At 47.7% G+C, this 17,026-nt stretch overlaps 8 non-coding genes and 3 pseudogenes across 8 annotated transcripts; all 11 read right to left on the bottom strand.

The window, feature by feature from the left end:
* Positions 1-372: 372 nt before the first annotated feature.
* Positions 373-563, bottom strand: LOC142111869 (U2 spliceosomal RNA). Its single transcript, XR_012681026.1, has one exon. It is a non-coding gene; the product is annotated as a U2 spliceosomal RNA (small nuclear RNA).
* An 819-nt stretch (positions 564-1,382) lies between these two features.
* Positions 1,383-1,555, bottom strand: LOC142111934 (U2 spliceosomal RNA; annotated as a pseudogene).
* Positions 1,556-7,205: 5,650 nt separating this feature from the next.
* On the bottom strand, positions 7,206-7,362 carry LOC142112006 (U2 spliceosomal RNA; annotated as a pseudogene).
* Positions 7,363-8,181: 819 nt separating this feature from the next.
* Positions 8,182-8,372, bottom strand: LOC142111868 (U2 spliceosomal RNA). The gene has a single exon (XR_012681024.1). It is a non-coding gene; the product is annotated as a U2 spliceosomal RNA (small nuclear RNA).
* Positions 8,373-9,191: 819 nt separating this feature from the next.
* LOC142111867 (U2 spliceosomal RNA) lies at positions 9,192-9,382 on the bottom strand. Its single transcript, XR_012681023.1, has one exon. It is a non-coding gene; the product is annotated as a U2 spliceosomal RNA (small nuclear RNA).
* Positions 9,383-10,201: 819 nt separating this feature from the next.
* On the bottom strand, positions 10,202-10,392 carry LOC142111865 (U2 spliceosomal RNA). The gene has a single exon (XR_012681021.1). It is a non-coding gene; the product is annotated as a U2 spliceosomal RNA (small nuclear RNA).
* An 819-nt stretch (positions 10,393-11,211) lies between these two features.
* On the bottom strand, positions 11,212-11,402 carry LOC142111863 (U2 spliceosomal RNA). Its single transcript, XR_012681020.1, has one exon. It is a non-coding gene; the product is annotated as a U2 spliceosomal RNA (small nuclear RNA).
* An 819-nt stretch (positions 11,403-12,221) lies between these two features.
* Positions 12,222-12,412, bottom strand: LOC142111862 (U2 spliceosomal RNA). Its single transcript, XR_012681019.1, has one exon. It is a non-coding gene; the product is annotated as a U2 spliceosomal RNA (small nuclear RNA).
* Positions 12,413-13,231: 819 nt separating this feature from the next.
* On the bottom strand, positions 13,232-13,422 carry LOC142111861 (U2 spliceosomal RNA). Its single transcript, XR_012681018.1, has one exon. It is a non-coding gene; the product is annotated as a U2 spliceosomal RNA (small nuclear RNA).
* An 819-nt stretch (positions 13,423-14,241) lies between these two features.
* On the bottom strand, positions 14,242-14,432 carry LOC142111860 (U2 spliceosomal RNA). The gene has a single exon (XR_012681017.1). It is a non-coding gene; the product is annotated as a U2 spliceosomal RNA (small nuclear RNA).
* Positions 14,433-15,251: 819 nt separating this feature from the next.
* On the bottom strand, positions 15,252-15,424 carry LOC142111933 (U2 spliceosomal RNA; annotated as a pseudogene).
* Between the last annotated feature and the right edge of the window lie 1,602 nt (positions 15,425-17,026).

Below are 17,026 nucleotides of genomic sequence, written 5' to 3'. Positions count from 1 at the left end.
GCATGCTGCAACAGCAGCAGGGTTCTAAAAGGTGTGTGTCATAATCCTCACTTGCCTTTATTATGTCACTGGGTCCACAAGAGGGAGACACACTACGTCAGATTAATAGTTTCATTCATTCGGAGATCCAATTGAATTTGCAAATCACAAGTTGCTCCATTAAAGGAATAATTGGATCAATTCAGTAATCCTTTTGGACAAAGAAAAGGGTCTTCTTATCTGCAAATGCTTGTTTGCTAAAAGAGATAAGAAACAAAACAACAAAAAGACACAATAAATTGACACGAAATAAGACACAGGAGACAAAAATCTGTTCTTATGTTTTTTTGTTGCTGAAAAGAGACATGATTCTATTTTTTGATAACTGGATAAGAGAAGTGCACCGGTCCTGGAAGTACTGCAATACCAGGTCAATGCGTGGAGTGGACAGAGCAAGCTCTTCTTCCATCTCCCTGTTCTAAAAATCCATTTAATATATGGCCCCCAGATAGGGGGCGTATCAGATATTAAACTGATAAGAACAGATACTACACTTGATCTTAGCCAAAAGGCCGAGAAGCGATAACCTGAAAAGGGACCCAGGAAAGCGCCCGCTTCTCAGGCTAGGCCTGACAACTGTAGGAGACAGCCACGCCACACGCCGTATACTTTCTTCAGCGGCGGCCCACAACACTCCATTGCTGCACATTCTAGGCCCGACTAGCCTGAAAAGCCTGACACCTTCACTGGGACCCTCTTTACACCTCTCTGTCTGCAAAGGCACGCACATGAGCCGAGGACTTTTCAAACGAGATGCCTGCAAAATTTGCATTAACTCCTCCCCTTGACCATAAGTGCAACGACGCCCGCTGATTAGTCGGCCTGCCGTTCCGTCCTCGTCTCCCCAGGCAATTAATCACACTGTCTGCCCAGCTTCTTTCGGAATATTCACAGCATGTCACAGAAACAGCACTTCAAGGTGCATCACAATTGTTTCTCGGGCCACCGGCAAGTAAATAGAAAAGGAAGCTGCATGCTGCAACAGCAGCAGGGTTCTAAAAGGTGTGTGTCATAATCCTCACTTGCCTTTATTATGTCACTGGGTCCACAAGAGGGAGACACACTACGTCAGATTAATAGTTTCATTCATTCGGAGATCCAATTGAATTTGCAAATCACAAGTTGCTCCATTAAAGGAATAATTGGATCAATTCAGTAATCCTTTTGGACAAAGAAAAGGGTCTTCTTATCTGCAAATGCTTGTTTGCTAAAAGAGATAAGAAACAAAACAACAAAAAGACACAATAAATTGACACGAAATAAGACACAGGAGACAAAAATCTGTTCTTATGTTTTTTTGTTGCTGAAAAGAGACATGATTCTATTTTTTGATAACTGGATAAGAGAAGTGCACCGGTCCTGGAAGTACTGCAATACCAGGTCAATGCGTGGAGTGGACAGAGCAAGCTCTTCTTCCATCTCCCTGTTCTAAAAATCCATTTAATATATGGCCCCCAGATAGGGGGCGTATCAGATATTAAACTGATAAGAACAGATTTTTTGATTGAAAAAGTAGCTTTATTTTGTATAAAGTACAAAAAACACAGTTCATACATTTCATTCAAGTGTACGCAGTACACCGTAAGACATGATCATGCATACGTTTTAGTACAATACAGGGCATAAAGTACAAGACATGACATCCTACACTATATACATCAAGTACTGCACTAACCATTCAAACTTAAAACGTATCACAGTACAATAAAATAACATTGGATGTGAGGGGGAGGTAGGTGAGAGGGGTAGGGTGATGGAGTCACGAGCAAAAAGTTTTTATTGAGGACAGACACAAAGGGAAGGGTGCATAAATAGACATGACATTCAATAATACTTCATGCTGTGAAGGGGAATGGGTTGGAGGGGGAAAGGGAGGGGAGCACAAACCAAAGTTTTTTATTGAAAATAGACACAATGGGGAGGAGGAGAAGAGGAGACAACAATCAATCAATTACAATCAATCGTCGTCTTCATCTTCCTCAGGACTGTCAAGGGTGTTATAGTCTCTTAACAGGCTATGGATAAGCCTGCGACAGTCCTGGATGGTCATCTTCTCCCGCTTCAAGATGAGGCGGTTCCTGGCAAGCCACATAGCGTCCTTAAAACAGTTCATAAGGCGCCAGGCCTCCTGGATTGCCTCAACGGTGTGAGTCCCAGGAAATAATCCATAAAATACCGAATGGTATGAGAGGCAAGTCCTGGGCACACTGTCCTTAAGTTCATGTTCCAGGGCATCCAACAATGCCTGTGCAGTGGGACAGTCCCAAAAGATATGTTGAGCAGTCTCCCTCTTGGTAATACAAAAGGGGCAGTGAACATATCTGCACAGGTTTCGGGAGTGCATAAATGTCCTGAGAGGCAAACCCCCCTGAATGGCCATCCATGCAATGTCTTTATGTCCATTAGTCAGTCTCTTAGAGGCCACATTCTCCCAAACATGTTTGGCCGTGGCCACAGGGAGCCCTGGAACAGACTCCATAATGTCCTTAGCTCTGATGAGCTTGTGGATAGTTTTAGGTTTCCACAAGTCTGGTTTAAGTCCCTCCAGATGGTGCTCCCTCACAAATTGTCCAACATCCAGGTAAAACCAAGGTGTAGTCCAGTTGTAAGGGAAGGAGCTGTCCCACTTGTCCCAACCAAGTTTCCTCCAAAGAGGAAGAAGGAAAAAGCGTGACATGGACTTCCCAGCAGAGCAAACGTTCTTTTCAAGGAGTGTCCTGCGGATACAGTTGCAAACAAAGAAGGCACGCAGCATGGTGGGGATATCCGGGATCCCTTTCCCACCTTTGTGGGGCTCCTTGTACATAACTGACCGCTTCACTCTGTCCATTTTGGAGCCCCAGATGAAGTGAAAGACTGTCCTCGTGATGGTCTTACAGACGGCAGCAAGAGGTGGCCAAGCTTGGGCCGTGTACTGAAGAACGGGAAGAATCTCGTTGCGCAGTACCAGTGCTTTCCCTTCGATGGTAAGAAGTCTGAGGCTCCACAGTCCAATCTTTTGCCGGACTGTTGCCAGTCTCTCTTCCCAGCACTTCAGGGCCGCCTCCTCTCCACCGAACCAAACTCCAAGAATTTTGATGAAGTCCGGCTTGATTGTGAAGGGGAATGCAGCGGGGGATGACAGGTGCCACTGACCAAACAGCATTGCCTCTGACTTCCCGCAGTTGACTTTTGCCCCTGAAGCTTGGCCGAAGTTGTTGCAGGTCTGGACGAGTGCTGCCACCGAACGCTGATCAGCGCAGAAGACAGTGACGTCATCCATGTAGAGCGAACACTTGGCCTCTAGTCGGTCTGGACCCGGTGCGGTGATCCCTCTGATCTCTGGGTTTCGCCTGATGGACATCGCAAAGAGCTCTATACAACAGACAAAAAGGAGAGGTGAAAGAGGGCAGCCTTGTCTGACCCCAGACAGTACAGAGAAGGGGTCAGTCTTCCAGCCGTTCACCAACACCGAGCTGTAAATATCAAGGTACATCAGGTTAACATAAGAACAAAACATATCACCCAATCCAAACCTGCACAGAACCTTACGCATAAAACCATGAGAGACACGATCAAAGGCCTTCTCCTGATCAAGACTGACCAGGGCCACATGTGCGTGGCGGTCTTTGATATAATGAACCGTGTCCCTCAGCAGCGCAAGGCTGTCTGCAATCCTTCTACCAGGAATGCCACAAGTCTGATCAGGATGAACAATTCGCCCAATGACAACCTTTAGCCTGTTGGCTAGTACCTTGGCCAAAATCTTGTAGTCCACGTTCAGGAGGGAGATGGGCCTCCAATTTTTGAGGTCACATCTCTCTCCCTTGCGCTTGTACAAAATCGTGATCAAGCCCTCTCTCAGAGTAGGAGGCATCCTGCCCTCCACCACCATCTCCTCATACAGCTCTAGCAGGTCCGGGCCAATGAGGTCCCACAGCGCTACATAGAGCTCGGCTGGGAGGCCATCACTGCCCGGGGTCCTGCCCGGCCTAAAGGATTTAGCGGCAGAGTGCAGCTCCCCCAAGGTGAGGGGGGCATCCATAGCTGCCCTACCTGTAGGATCAATAGGGTTAGTGATACCTGACAGGAAAGATTCAGCTGCGTCGTCGTCTGTAGTCTTAGGGGAGTAGAGTTTGCCGTAGTAGTCTGAGACGACTCCCATGACGCCCTCCTTCCCCCTCCTGGGGGTGCCAGACTCGTCCCGCAGCTCAGTCAGGGGCGTGTGGCCGGAGTGGAGTTTTCTGAAAAAGAAAGAATTACATTTCTCACCCTTCTCCAGATTCTCCACCTTGGAACGGAAGATGATGCGATTGGCCTCTTCCTCGAAGTGCCTTTTCAGGCCCCCTTTGGCCTCAGCCAGATCATCCTTCACATCCCAGCCGCAGAGTTGGAGATCCAGCAGGGACTGCAGCTGACGCTGAAGTCTCCTGAAGTTTCTCTTCCTCTCGCACGCCTGTTGGCGGCCTTTAGCCTGAAAGAAACTGCGAAACTTGCCCTTGACATACTCCCACCAGTTAGACATACAGTCAAAATACATTTTGTCATTTTTCCACATTACATAGGCATCCCTCAGCTCAACCATCACCTCTTCCTTTCCCAGCAGAGCGCAGTTCAGCTTCCAAGAGCCAGGGCCGGGAGGGAACCCGTGACCCAGAACACCTTCAAAGAGAATGGCCCTATGATCAGAGAAAAAGCAGGGAACCATGACATGCCTGTTTTGTCTTACCGCTCTCGATGTAAACACAAAGTCAATCCGGGAACGCACTGAGCCATCGGGGCGGCTCCAAGTATAATTCACAGAGCCGGCCCCCATAGATCCCACTGCATCCCGCAAGGATGCTTCGGCTACCATCTCCTGCAACAACCTGGAAGAAACATCAAGTTTAGCATTAGTACAAGAACTCCTACCATCTTCCTCTATAGGACAGTTAAAGTCCCCAGCCATCACTACCGCCCTGGTGGTTGCGAGCTGGGCCCGCAGGGTCTGGAAAAGCTCCAAACGCTCATTCTTACCCGGGGATGCATACACACAGATAAGCCTGATAGGCTCACCCGCCCAGGAGCCATCTACGATAAGCAATCTGCCGCAGACAAACTCCTGAACGGAATCTAATGTAAAGAGGCTTCCCCTGATAAGAATGGCGACCCCTGCAGACTTACAGTCACTCCCCCCAGACCAATAGGAGGGCCCGTGAGACCACTGCCTCCCCAGATGCCTGTAGGAACTAGAGAAAGGGAGAGAACATTCCTGCAACATGTAAACATCACATTTCTGACTGTCAAGAAAGGTAAACACAGACTGACGTCTAATCTTATCCTTCACACTCCTCACATTAATGGTAAAAAGAGAAAAGTTAGCCATTAGTTGGGAGAAAAAAGAGAGTTAGCACAGTCAATACATCAGTTACCCTCCTTGTCCGGTGGGACTTGGTCCGGTCTGCCCGTGTCCCCTTCGGGTGGGAGCAGACCTTTCTCCTCTAGCTGGTCGAATAGGCAGATTTGGGGCAGTTGTAGGAATTCTTCCTCCTCCTGCTCAGAATCCAGCAGCTCATCCACCATCTCTACCAGGGCCCCCTCTGACGGGAGAGGGTCCTCTTCCAGCTCGATTGCCTTTTTCTTGGAAGGGTCAGAGTCGCCAGCTGGGCTGTCCAGCTCTTTCCGCTTCCTTCTTTGTTTGTTCTCATCACCTGCAGACACAAGAGGGAGGAGGGGGGGGAAATCCTCCAGGGAAAGGGAGGGAGCTGCAGTAGCGGTGGAGGGGGTTAGTGCTACTGCAGGGGGGGGGGGTGTTGTGACAGCGGGGAGGGAGGGGGGTGCTGTCACAACAGGGGTGGGAGATATCTTACCAGCTCTTGGCTGCGGTGTGGGCTTCTGTTGCTTCCTCTGGGCTGGCTTGGGCTGCAGGGCAGGGGCAGGTCCGCTTTCCGGCAGTCCGATCCCGGCAGCTGCAGCGTAGGATCTGGCCCTCTGGGGGCAGTCCCTGTAGATGTGGCTGGCCAGGCCGCAGAGGTTGCAGGACAATTTTCTTGGGCAATCCTTGGACTCGTGCCCCGCCACCTTGCAGTTCCTGCAGGCTGAGACCTTGCAGCTTCTTGCCATGTGGTCAGCTTCCCCGCATTTTCTGCAGTTCCTCGGCTGATCGGCATAGTGAAGAAGGCCGGCAGAGCCGCCCAGGGCGAAGCTTGATGGCAGGTGTTGGAGTCCGTCAGTTGCCGTGCTGTCTTTCCTCAGTCTGATGATAATGGACCACTTGCCTGTCCAGAAGCCGTTGACATCCAGGATCTTGGAGGGGTCCTTGACCACGGAGCAGAAGCGGCTCAGGAAGGTAGCGATGTCCTTACCAGGGGTGTGAGGATTTCTCATGGAGACCGTTACTCTTCTCTCCTCTCTCTGGATGGGGCAGTTCCCCACGAAGCGGGAGAAGGGAGACTCCGGTCTCGCAGTCTTCACTGCCTCCCAGTACCTCTTGCAGATGGCAATGGAGGCGAAGGTGATGTACCATATCCCTTTCAGGTAATTCTGCACGCTGAGGGTTTCAGCCTTGGAGAAGCCCTGGTCCAGGATCATCTTCTTGCCGAAGGTCTCGGCCGTCATGTCTGGGACCCTTCCTTCCACTTCCTTCAGCTTCAGGACCACGGTCTGCCTCATCCAGGGTTCCAGAGTGGGGGTCTTCTGGGGGTTGTCCTGGCTGGGCTGGCCTTGTCCGGTAGCAGGAGGGGCGGTGGAGGCAGAGGTTCCGGCCACGGGGGGAGGCTTCGGGGCGGTGGTCTTTCCTCCCTTCTTCCCAGGGGCAGGAGCAGGGGTGGAGGCAGGAGCTGGGGTAGCTGAGGCCATCGTCCTGGCTCTTCCTGGGGTAGAGAGGCTGGTCGTCCGGGGTGGAGGGAGCAGTGCAGATGTCCTCCCGCTGGGTAGAGAGGAGCAGGGGCTTCCGCTGAAGAGGAGGCGCTTCTTCCAGTGGAGCAGGGCCCGAGGAGAGGAGGGCTTCTTCAGCCGGAGGTGCTCCCGGCGTCTTCTTCCCGGCAGGCAGGGGGGGTCGGCAGCGCTTCTTCCCCGGGGTCGGTCTTCTTGCTCCTGGCCGGCTTTGATCGGGTAACACAAGTCTCAAACAGTTCCTCACCAGGGTTAGAGTGTGCTATCGGATGAGCCACACTCAGGTATGTCCTCTGGGTTTTGGGCAGGAGAGAGACAAGTGCACCATGCAGCAGAGTCTACATCAGCCCCTCACCAATGTTAGAGTGCGCTATCGGATGAGCCACACTCAGCATAACCTCCACCGGGTAGTTGGTAAGCTGATAAGAACAGATACTACACTTGATCTTAGCCAAAAGGCCGAGAAGCGATAACCTGAAAAGGGACCCAGGAAAGCGCCCGCTTCTCAGGCTAGGCCTGACAACTGTAGGAGACAGCCACGCCACACGCCGTATACTTTCTTCAGCGGCGGCCCACAACACTCCATTGCTGCACATTCTAGGCCCGACTAGCCTGAAAAGCCTGACACCTTCACTGGGACCCTCTTTACACCTCTCTGTCTGCAAAGGCACGCACATGAGCCGAGGACTTTTCAAACGAGATGCCTGCAAAATTTGCATTAACTCCTCCCCTTGACCATAAGTGCAACGACGCCCGCTGATTAGTCGGCCTGCCGTTCCGTCCTCGTCTCCCCAGGCAATTAATCACACTGTCTGCCCAGCTTCTTTCGGAATATTCACAGCATGTCACAGAAACAGCACTTCAAGGTGCATCACAATTGTTTCTCGGGCCACCGGCAAGTAAATAGAAAAGGAAGCTGCATGCTGCAACAGCAGCAGGGTTCTAAAAGGTGTGTGTCATAATCCTCACTTGCCTTTATTATGTCACTGGGTCCACAAGAGGGAGACACACTACGTCAGATTAATAGTTTCATTCATTCGGAGATCCAATTGAATTTGCAAATCACAAGTTGCTCCATTAAAGGAATAATTGGATCAATTCAGTAATCCTTTTGGACAAAGAAAAGGGTCTTCTTATCTGCAAATGCTTGTTTGCTAAAAGAGATAAGAAACAAAACAACAAAAAGACACAATAAATTGACACGAAATAAGACACAGGAGACAAAAATCTGTTCTTATGTTTTTTTGTTGCTGAAAAGAGACATGATTCTATTTTTTGATAACTGGATAAGAGAAGTGCACCGGTCCTGGAAGTACTGCAATACCAGGTCAATGCGTGGAGTGGACAGAGCAAGCTCTTCTTCCATCTCCCTGTTCTAAAAATCCATTTAATATATGGCCCCCAGATAGGGGGCGTATCAGATATTAAACTGATAAGAACAGATACTACACTTGATCTTAGCCAAAAGGCCGAGAAGCGATAACCTGAAAAGGGACCCAGGAAAGCGCCCGCTTCTCAGGCTAGGCCTGACAACTGTAGGAGACAGCCACGCCACACGCCGTATACTTTCTTCAGCGGCGGCCCACAACACTCCATTGCTGCACATTCTAGGCCCGACTAGCCTGAAAAGCCTGACACCTTCACTGGGACCCTCTTTACACCTCTCTGTCTGCAAAGGCACGCACATGAGCCGAGGACTTTTCAAACGAGATGCCTGCAAAATTTGCATTAACTCCTCCCCTTGACCATAAGTGCAACGACGCCCGCTGATTAGTCGGCCTGCCGTTCCGTCCTCGTCTCCCCAGGCAATTAATCACACTGTCTGCCCAGCTTCTTTCGGAATATTCACAGCATGTCACAGAAACAGCACTTCAAGGTGCATCACAATTGTTTCTCGGGCCACCGGCAAGTAAATAGAAAAGGAAGCTGCATGCTGCAACAGCAGCAGGGTTCTAAAAGGTGTGTGTCATAATCCTCACTTGCCTTTATTATGTCACTGGGTCCACAAGAGGGAGACACACTACGTCAGATTAATAGTTTCATTCATTCGGAGATCCAATTGAATTTGCAAATCACAAGTTGCTCCATTAAAGGAATAATTGGATCAATTCAGTAATCCTTTTGGACAAAGAAAAGGGTCTTCTTATCTGCAAATGCTTGTTTGCTAAAAGAGATAAGAAACAAAACAACAAAAAGACACAATAAATTGACACGAAATAAGACACAGGAGACAAAAATCTGTTCTTATGTTTTTTTGTTGCTGAAAAGAGACATGATTCTATTTTTTGATAACTGGATAAGAGAAGTGCACCGGTCCTGGAAGTACTGCAATACCAGGTCAATGCGTGGAGTGGACAGAGCAAGCTCTTCTTCCATCTCCCTGTTCTAAAAATCCATTTAATATATGGCCCCCAGATAGGGGGCGTATCAGATATTAAACTGATAAGAACAGATACTACACTTGATCTTAGCCAAAAGGCCGAGAAGCGATAACCTGAAAAGGGACCCAGGAAAGCGCCCGCTTCTCAGGCTAGGCCTGACAACTGTAGGAGACAGCCACGCCACACGCCGTATACTTTCTTCAGCGGCGGCCCACAACACTCCATTGCTGCACATTCTAGGCCCGACTAGCCTGAAAAGCCTGACACCTTCACTGGGACCCTCTTTACACCTCTCTGTCTGCAAAGGCACGCACATGAGCCGAGGACTTTTCAAACGAGATGCCTGCAAAATTTGCATTAACTCCTCCCCTTGACCATAAGTGCAACGACGCCCGCTGATTAGTCGGCCTGCCGTTCCGTCCTCGTCTCCCCAGGCAATTAATCACACTGTCTGCCCAGCTTCTTTCGGAATATTCACAGCATGTCACAGAAACAGCACTTCAAGGTGCATCACAATTGTTTCTCGGGCCACCGGCAAGTAAATAGAAAAGGAAGCTGCATGCTGCAACAGCAGCAGGGTTCTAAAAGGTGTGTGTCATAATCCTCACTTGCCTTTATTATGTCACTGGGTCCACAAGAGGGAGACACACTACGTCAGATTAATAGTTTCATTCATTCGGAGATCCAATTGAATTTGCAAATCACAAGTTGCTCCATTAAAGGAATAATTGGATCAATTCAGTAATCCTTTTGGACAAAGAAAAGGGTCTTCTTATCTGCAAATGCTTGTTTGCTAAAAGAGATAAGAAACAAAACAACAAAAAGACACAATAAATTGACACGAAATAAGACACAGGAGACAAAAATCTGTTCTTATGTTTTTTTGTTGCTGAAAAGAGACATGATTCTATTTTTTGATAACTGGATAAGAGAAGTGCACCGGTCCTGGAAGTACTGCAATACCAGGTCAATGCGTGGAGTGGACAGAGCAAGCTCTTCTTCCATCTCCCTGTTCTAAAAATCCATTTAATATATGGCCCCCAGATAGGGGGCGTATCAGATATTAAACTGATAAGAACAGATACTACACTTGATCTTAGCCAAAAGGCCGAGAAGCGATAACCTGAAAAGGGACCCAGGAAAGCGCCCGCTTCTCAGGCTAGGCCTGACAACTGTAGGAGACAGCCACGCCACACGCCGTATACTTTCTTCAGCGGCGGCCCACAACACTCCATTGCTGCACATTCTAGGCCCGACTAGCCTGAAAAGCCTGACACCTTCACTGGGACCCTCTTTACACCTCTCTGTCTGCAAAGGCACGCACATGAGCCGAGGACTTTTCAAACGAGATGCCTGCAAAATTTGCATTAACTCCTCCCCTTGACCATAAGTGCAACGACGCCCGCTGATTAGTCGGCCTGCCGTTCCGTCCTCGTCTCCCCAGGCAATTAATCACACTGTCTGCCCAGCTTCTTTCGGAATATTCACAGCATGTCACAGAAACAGCACTTCAAGGTGCATCACAATTGTTTCTCGGGCCACCGGCAAGTAAATAGAAAAGGAAGCTGCATGCTGCAACAGCAGCAGGGTTCTAAAAGGTGTGTGTCATAATCCTCACTTGCCTTTATTATGTCACTGGGTCCACAAGAGGGAGACACACTACGTCAGATTAATAGTTTCATTCATTCGGAGATCCAATTGAATTTGCAAATCACAAGTTGCTCCATTAAAGGAATAATTGGATCAATTCAGTAATCCTTTTGGACAAAGAAAAGGGTCTTCTTATCTGCAAATGCTTGTTTGCTAAAAGAGATAAGAAACAAAACAACAAAAAGACACAATAAATTGACACGAAATAAGACACAGGAGACAAAAATCTGTTCTTATGTTTTTTTGTTGCTGAAAAGAGACATGATTCTATTTTTTGATAACTGGATAAGAGAAGTGCACCGGTCCTGGAAGTACTGCAATACCAGGTCAATGCGTGGAGTGGACAGAGCAAGCTCTTCTTCCATCTCCCTGTTCTAAAAATCCATTTAATATATGGCCCCCAGATAGGGGGCGTATCAGATATTAAACTGATAAGAACAGATACTACACTTGATCTTAGCCAAAAGGCCGAGAAGCGATAACCTGAAAAGGGACCCAGGAAAGCGCCCGCTTCTCAGGCTAGGCCTGACAACTGTAGGAGACAGCCACGCCACACGCCGTATACTTTCTTCAGCGGCGGCCCACAACACTCCATTGCTGCACATTCTAGGCCCGACTAGCCTGAAAAGCCTGACACCTTCACTGGGACCCTCTTTACACCTCTCTGTCTGCAAAGGCACGCACATGAGCCGAGGACTTTTCAAACGAGATGCCTGCAAAATTTGCATTAACTCCTCCCCTTGACCATAAGTGCAACGACGCCCGCTGATTAGTCGGCCTGCCGTTCCGTCCTCGTCTCCCCAGGCAATTAATCACACTGTCTGCCCAGCTTCTTTCGGAATATTCACAGCATGTCACAGAAACAGCACTTCAAGGTGCATCACAATTGTTTCTCGGGCCACCGGCAAGTAAATAGAAAAGGAAGCTGCATGCTGCAACAGCAGCAGGGTTCTAAAAGGTGTGTGTCATAATCCTCACTTGCCTTTATTATGTCACTGGGTCCACAAGAGGGAGACACACTACGTCAGATTAATAGTTTCATTCATTCGGAGATCCAATTGAATTTGCAAATCACAAGTTGCTCCATTAAAGGAATAATTGGATCAATTCAGTAATCCTTTTGGACAAAGAAAAGGGTCTTCTTATCTGCAAATGCTTGTTTGCTAAAAGAGATAAGAAACAAAACAACAAAAAGACACAATAAATTGACACGAAATAAGACACAGGAGACAAAAATCTGTTCTTATGTTTTTTTGTTGCTGAAAAGAGACATGATTCTATTTTTTGATAACTGGATAAGAGAAGTGCACCGGTCCTGGAAGTACTGCAATACCAGGTCAATGCGTGGAGTGGACAGAGCAAGCTCTTCTTCCATCTCCCTGTTCTAAAAATCCATTTAATATATGGCCCCCAGATAGGGGGCGTATCAGATATTAAACTGATAAGAACAGATACTACACTTGATCTTAGCCAAAAGGCCGAGAAGCGATAACCTGAAAAGGGACCCAGGAAAGCGCCCGCTTCTCAGGCTAGGCCTGACAACTGTAGGAGACAGCCACGCCACACGCCGTATACTTTCTTCAGCGGCGGCCCACAACACTCCATTGCTGCACATTCTAGGCCCGACTAGCCTGAAAAGCCTGACACCTTCACTGGGACCCTCTTTACACCTCTCTGTCTGCAAAGGCACGCACATGAGCCGAGGACTTTTCAAACGAGATGCCTGCAAAATTTGCATTAACTCCTCCCCTTGACCATAAGTGCAACGACGCCCGCTGATTAGTCGGCCTGCCGTTCCGTCCTCGTCTCCCCAGGCAATTAATCACACTGTCTGCCCAGCTTCTTTCGGAATATTCACAGCATGTCACAGAAACAGCACTTCAAGGTGCATCACAATTGTTTCTCGGGCCACCGGCAAGTAAATAGAAAAGGAAGCTGCATGCTGCAACAGCAGCAGGGTTCTAAAAGGTGTGTGTCATAATCCTCACTTGCCTTTATTATGTCACTGGGTCCACAAGAGGGAGACACACTACGTCAGATTAATAGTTTCATTCATTCGGAGATCCAATTGAATTTGCAAATCACAAGTTGCTCCATTAAAGGAATAATTGGATCAATTCAGTAATCCTTTTGGACAAAGAAAAGGGTCTTCTTATCTGCAAATGCTTGTTTGCTAAAAGAGATAAGAAACAAAACAACAAAAAGACACAATAAATTGACACGAAATAAGACACAGGAGACAAAAATCTGTTCTTATGTTTTTTTGTTGCTGAAAAGAGACATGATTCTATTTTTTGATAACTGGATAAGAGAAGTGCACCGGTCCTGGAAGTACTGCAATACCAGGTCAATGCGTGGAGTGGACAGAGCAAGCTCTTCTTCCATCTCCCTGTTCTAAAAATCCATTTAATATATGGCCCCCAGATAGGGGGCGTATCAGATATTAAACTGATAAGAACAGATACTACACTTGATCTTAGCCAAAAGGCCGAGAAGCGATAACCTGAAAAGGGACCCAGGAAAGCGCCCGCTTCTCAGGCTAGGCCTGACAACTGTAGGAGACAGCCACGCCACACGCCGTATACTTTCTTCAGCGGCGGCCCACAACACTCCATTGCTGCACATTCTAGGCCCGACTAGCCTGAAAAGCCTGACACCTTCACTGGGACCCTCTTTACACCTCTCTGTCTGCAAAGGCACGCACATGAGCCGAGGACTTTTCAAACGAGATGCCTGCAAAATTTGCATTAACTCCTCCCCTTGACCATAAGTGCAACGACGCCCGCTGATTAGTCGGCCTGCCGTTCCGTCCTCGTCTCCCCAGGCAATTAATCACACTGTCTGCCCAGCTTCTTTCGGAATATTCACAGCATGTCACAGAAACAGCACTTCAAGGTGCATCACAATTGTTTCTCGGGCCACCGGCAAGTAAATAGAAAAGGAAGCTGCATGCTGCAACAGCAGCAGGGTTCTAAAAGGTGTGTGTCATAATCCTCACTTGCCTTTATTATGTCACTGGGTCCACAAGAGGGAGACACACTACGTCAGATTAATAGTTTCATTCATTCGGAGATCCAATTGAATTTGCAAATCACAAGTTGCTCCATTAAAGGAATAATTGGATCAATTCAGTAATCCTTTTGGACAAAGAAAAGGGTCTTCTTATCTGCAAATGCTTGTTTGCTAAAAGAGATAAGAAACAAAACAACAAAAAGACACAATAAATTGACACGAAATAAGACACAGGAGACAAAAATCTGTTCTTATGTTTTTTTGTTGCTGAAAAGAGACATGATTCTATTTTTTGATAACTGGATAAGAGAAGTGCACCGGTCCTGGAAGTACTGCAATACCAGGTCAATGCGTGGAGTGGACAGAGCAAGCTCTTCTTCCATCTCCCTGTTCTAAAAATCCATTTAATATATGGCCCCCAGATAGGGGGCGTATCAGATATTAAACTGATAAGAACAGATACTACACTTGATCTTAGCCAAAAGGCCGAGAAGCGATAACCTGAAAAGGGACCCAGGAAAGCGCCCGCTTCTCAGGCTAGGCCTGACAACTGTAGGAGACAGCCACGCCACACGCCGTATACTTTCTTCAGCGGCGGCCCACAACACTCCATTGCTGCACATTCTAGGCCCGACTAGCCTGAAAAGCCTGACACCTTCACTGGGACCCTCTTTACACCTCTCTGTCTGCAAAGGCACGCACATGAGCCGAGGACTTTTCAAACGAGATGCCTGCAAAATTTGCATTAACTCCTCCCCTTGACCATAAGTGCAACGACGCCCGCTGATTAGTCGGCCTGCCGTTCCGTCCTCGTCTCCCCAGGCAATTAATCACACTGTCTGCCCAGCTTCTTTCGGAATATTCACAGCATGTCACAGAAACAGCACTTCAAGGTGCATCACAATTGTTTCTCGGGCCACCGGCAAGTAAATAGAAAAGGAAGCTGCATGCTGCAACAGCAGCAGGGTTCTAAAAGGTGTGTGTCATAATCCTCACTTGCCTTTATTATGTCACTGGGTCCACAAGAGGGAGACACACTACGTCAGATTAATAGTTTCATTCATTCGGAGATCCAATTGAATTTGCAAATCACAAGTTGCTCCATTAAAGGAATAATTGGATCAATTCAGTAATCCTTTTGGACAAAGAAAAGGGTCTTCTTATCTGCAAATGCTTGTTTGCTAAAAGAGATAAGAAACAAAACAACAAAAAGACACAATAAATTGACACGAAATAAGACACAGGAGACAAAAATCTGTTCTTATGTTTTTTTGTTGCTGAAAAGAGACATGATTCTATTTTTTGATAACTGGATAAGAGAAGTGCACCGGTCCTGGAAGTACTGCAATACCAGGTCAATGCGTGGAGTGGACAGAGCAAGCTCTTCTTCCATCTCCCTGTTCTAAAAATCCATTTAATATATGGCCCCCAGATAGGGGGCGTATCAGATATTAAACTGATAAGAACAGATTTTTTGATTGAAAAAGTAGCTTTATTTTGTATAAAGTACAAAAAACACAGTTCATACATTTCATTCAAGTGTACGCAGTACACCGTAAGACATGATCATGCATACGTTTTAGTACAATACAGGGCATAAAGTACAAGACATGACATCCTACACTATATACATCAAGTACTGCACTAACCATTCAAACTTTACAGTGTATTACAGTGCAATAAAATAACATTGGATGTGAGGGGGAGGTAGGTAAGAGGGGTAGGGTGATGGAGTCACGAGCAAAAAGTTTTTATTGAGGACAGACACAAAGGGAAGGGTGCATAAATAGACATGACATTCAATAATACTTCATGCTGTGAAGGGGAATGGGTTGGAGGGGGAAAGGGAGGGGAGCACAAACCAAAGTTTTTTATTGAAAATAGACACAATGGGGAGGAGGAGAAGAGGAGGCAACAATCAATCAATTACAATCAATCGTCGTCTTCATCTTCCTCAGGACTGTCAAGGGTGTTATAGTCTCTTAACAGGCTATGGATAAGCCTGCGACAGTCCTGGATGGTCATCTTCTCCCGCTTCAAGATGAGGCGGTTCCTGGCAAGCCACATAGCGTCCTTAAAACAGTTCATAAGGCGCCAGGCCTCCTGGATTGCCTCAACGGTGTGAGTCCCAGGAAATAATCCATAAAATACCGAATGGTATGAAAGGCAAGTCCTGGGCACACTGTCCTTAAGTTCATGTTCCAGGGCATCCAACAATGCCTGTGCAGTGGGACAGTCCCAAAAGATATGTTGAGCAGTCTCCCTCTTGGTAATACAAAAGGGGCAGTGAACATATCTGCACAGGTTCCGGGAGTGCATAAATGTCCTGAGAGGCAAACCCCCCTGAATGGCCATCCATGCAATGTCTTTATGTCCATTAGTCAGTCTCTTAGAGGCCACATTCTCCCAAACATGTTTGGCCGTGGCCACAGGGAGCCCTGGAACAGACTCCATAATGTCCTTAGCTCTGATGAGCTTGTGGATAGTTTTAGGTTTCCACAAGTCTGGTTTAAGTCCCTCCAGATGGTGCTCCCTCACAAATTGTCCAACATCCAGGTAAAACCAAGGTGTAGTCCAGTTGTAAGGGAAGGAGCTGTCCCACTTGTCCCAACCAAGTTTCCTCCAAAGAGGAAGAAGGAAAAAGCGTGACATGGACTTCCCAGCAGAGCAAACGTTCTTTTCAAGGAGTGTCCTGCGGATACAGTTGCAAACAAAGAAGGCACGCAGCATGGTGGGGATATCCGGGATCCCTTTCCCACCTTTGTGGGGCTCCTTGTACATAACTGACCGCTTCACTCTGTCCATTTTGGAGCCCCAGATGAAGTGAAAGACTGTCCTCGTGATGGTCTTACAGACGGCAGCAAGAGGTGGCCAAGCTTGGGCCGTGTACTGAAGAACGGGAAGAATCTCGTTGCGCAGTACCAGTGCTTTCCCTTCGATGGTAAGAAGTCTGAGGCTCCACAGTCCAATCTTTTGCCGGACTGTTGCCAGTCTCTCTTCCCAGCACTTCAGGGCCGCCTCCTCTCCACCGAACCAAACTCCAAGAATTTTGATGAAGTCCGGCTTGATTGTGAAGGGGAATGCAGCGGGGG

Source organism: Mixophyes fleayi (genome assembly GCF_038048845.1).
Source record: "Mixophyes fleayi isolate aMixFle1 chromosome 6 unlocalized genomic scaffold, aMixFle1.hap1 SUPER_6_unloc_1, whole genome shotgun sequence".
In the NCBI taxonomy this organism is placed as follows: domain Eukaryota; kingdom Metazoa; phylum Chordata; class Amphibia; order Anura; family Limnodynastidae; genus Mixophyes; species Mixophyes fleayi.
The sequence above is the reverse complement of the archived record's forward strand: the minus strand, read 5'-3'. Positions and strand labels throughout refer to the sequence as shown.